Source organism: Atta colombica, unplaced genomic scaffold, assembly GCF_001594045.1.
Source record: "Atta colombica isolate Treedump-2 unplaced genomic scaffold, Acol1.0 scaffold35, whole genome shotgun sequence".
Taxonomy (NCBI): domain Eukaryota; kingdom Metazoa; phylum Arthropoda; class Insecta; order Hymenoptera; family Formicidae; genus Atta; species Atta colombica.
This window is the reverse complement of record NW_017259459.1, coordinates 1165332-1168949: the sequence shown is the minus strand read 5'-3', so window position 1 is coordinate 1168949 and position 3618 is coordinate 1165332.

The window sequence follows — 3618 nt, the reverse complement described above, 5'->3', positions numbered from 1 at the left end:
TTTTTTATACAGATAAAAAAAAATACTCTTCAATCTTTCCTTTCTTAAAAATTAAGTGTTTAACACCAATTTAAATACTAAAAAATATATTCTTTTTTTAGTTTATAAACAATTTTTCTAGATAATATTGTGATTTTCTAGATAAAATAGAAATTCATTCAACAAACGATATTAAAAATAATGGTTACTTAACGTGTCGTTGCGTGAGGAGACAGTGACTCATTATCGCCGTCACGTTACAACGTGCAGCCCGCCATGAGAATGAAAAATACTGCACGGCCGCGTGGCAACCTCAAATGTACACAGTTAATCGTGCGTAATTGTTTCCCGGACTTTTTGCCAGCCGGCGCTCTAAATAGGGATCTCGTCAGAAATTAGGCGGGTGACTAATCGACACAGGAGACTCTGGCACGACAAGAGACGTGCCACGTTTGACTGATGATGCGGGAAAAGGCGGAAATTTCTGTGTGTACGATTAGTGGCTAAAAGTAGCTAACAGAGGGAGAGAAATTAAGAACCTGTTTGCAAGAATCCGAACTTATTTTCTTTAGAGCAAACATTTATGCAGTAAACATATTATGATAAATATGAACCACAATTATTACTTGAACAAAATATTACATATTTAAAACGTTATGTTTCTTTTCTTAACCTTAATATTAATCCTAGATATTCGTTCCGAAATTTTCTTATAACTGATATTTGCAGATCCATTGTACTTTAATTAAAATAAAATTGAATTATATATTTGCTTAAAATTAACGTAATAAATGACCTTTTTTTATTTTCAAAATCCTAGGAATAAGATTATGTAACTTAAAGTTATATAAGATTATGAAAAATTTATTATGAACAATTTTTCATAACATAATTGAGGAAAATGACTACTAGACTCGCGAATATCGATCAGGATTAATACAAAAATTAAGTTAATAACATTTAAATTGAATTGCAAAAGTTTCGTCAGTACTTAACATTTAAATTCGTAGTGACTCTGCAATCCGAGCTCTGCTGACTATGCTTAATGGAATATGCGTCACTGTTGTTTTGCTCGGTTGTTATGTCCTTCAATTGAATTGAATTCGTGAATGCAGGCATATGTCGATGCACATCGGCGCGGTGTGGCGCGGAGTACCTTTGAGTGTGTGTATCGGAGTGTATCGTGGAGGATGCGCGCGAGGGGTCTGCCGAGCGAGGTAATGACTGGAGCTTCCTGCCGTTCACAAACTGCGAAGGAAGGGAGACGTCCCCCGTCCAGGATATCCGACATTTAATCTGATTTCTGGATTACATCGCCGTGTGGACAGCGGCGGGAAGGAACATTCTCGCACCCTACGTCTATCTTTTCTCCCTTTTCGTCTTTCTCCTTTCCGACCGAGTAAAAATAACTTGGTAGACGTAAAAGATAACGATAATCTATTTTAGAGATCCTCTAATAAGAGTCTAGACATGAGAAAGCCAGATTTTTTATTTGTCCGCCATGTTTTAACAATTCCTAAGAGAGAGAAAGGGGGGAAAAAATAGATAAGAAGAAGATATAACAGAAAAAAAAAATAGTATATCCTTCTCTCTCATAGATTTTTTATTAAAACTATTACCTTGCATCATACAAAACTGTGGATTGTATCCACTCTCTAAATCTGGATTAGTGGACTGGATTAGTTAACCCTAATTACCCAGCATACTTGGCATTGATAGTCAGTGAAGTTCGATTAAAAAAGGAAGAATGTTTGAACATTAATAATTAAAATATTGATATATGATATTTGCATGTTAATTTCAATCTTCCAGTATCCAGTTCAATCTTCCATATTCATTGAATTTAAGCACTAAAATAAAGTTAGTTAGATCACGTCATAAAAATTAGCTAGGTTAGGGATCTCACATTTAATTTACTGATTATCAGGTATTTGGCACTGATATCAGTGATTATTCACTGATTTCAGATTTAAAGAGCAGACTCTCTTATTGAAAGATCTCTAATCTATTTCAATGTGTAGACGCAGCTCGGGAAGGTTCCAATCTTTTAATTAAAACTAATCGAATAATTGAAGATTGAATGAAAATTAACATACACAGTTCTTAATCGTACAATTAGCGTACATGATAAATATCTAAACATATTGAATCCATGTATACACATTGGCTTATGCGATATGCCGCTATCCGTGTTCTCGCGGCTATTGTACGATGCGCGTTACCGGGCCGTATGCTTCCCAGACTTCCGGTTTCACGACAGACTGTAGGCCTCCTTCCTGCAACCGTGGGAGATCACGGGATCTCTCGACGATTTTACTCGTGTAGCCATGCTTAATTGGCAGCGCCCGCTGCAACAGGCGCCCGCTCTCTAATCGCCGTTATATCAGCGTAAAAAAATATAAGGCTGCTATCTAGAGACGCGATGAGGGACTTTTGGATCGCGTTACTTGATCGCGCGATGGCTCTCACGCGGCGAGATGATTCCATGCGCGTTCGTTCGCGCGCGTGAACAGACGCTCAACGACTTTTGCACCAGAGTTTCAGCGATATGATGGAAAAGATTTCTACAACGGCACGTGTGATAATTTTCAAGGATATTCGTCAAAGCGTGAAAACATGTAGAAGTCAAGTGCATGTTATAAAAAAAATGATGCAAATTCTGCTCAATACAAAAATAATACTACGTCTTTATACAAAAATACAAAGTTTTACAAAAATATTGTTTTAGTTTTATAAACTGCGCGCCGATAAGGTTTGTCTTGAAACGCAATCGCAAACTGAAACTGAAATTAATATCTCAAATTCATCATCAGATTACTTGTCCATTTTAATAAAGCTAATAAGCATCTTAAAAACCTGCATGTAAATAATATAAAATAATCTGTAAAAAGGTATAAAATTATGAAAAATATCTCTTGCCTTTCAGTTTACGAAGTCCATATTCGCATTTCACTTTTTTCGATAAATGCGCATATTTAGAATATAATTTATATATATTGTACATTACTTATACTACAGAATCTAATATATACAAAAAATGAACACATTAATTAATAAAAATGACATATGAGGACCCACACGGGTATTCGAATAAATTGCGCGCGTGTATGTGAATGAGATTTAAAAAAAAAAAGAGATGCAGATCGCCGTATACCACAAGCACTACGGTGGAGATTGGCGTGTGTCGTGCATTCTCCCACGGAGACGCTTTCGCCTTGTTGTTATGCATCAGTCATTATGTCGTTTATCTATTCCCGGAACTTCGTTAACTTGTGTCCTTAAGTTAAAATAGAAGCGTCGCAATTCCTAATTAACGTAGACAGAACGAAGGGAAGAGAAATATGTATTTACAAGGCGCTCGGCGCATCTCCTTCGCGACACATATATTCGCGGGTAATTCTCTGACGATGTTGTGAGCAGAAGAAGCCATCCTTGTCGTTGAAACTACAGGAAGACCTTAATGACTCGCGGGAAATTCACGCGCGAAGAATATTATACGAACGACCGCAAAACAATGTAGCTCTCTCGTCTTTCGATCACCTTCGCGAATAATAAGAAATAATTGAGTTAAATCTTGTGTATGTGTGTGTGTATATATATATATATATATACACACACATACACATAAAATTTATTATA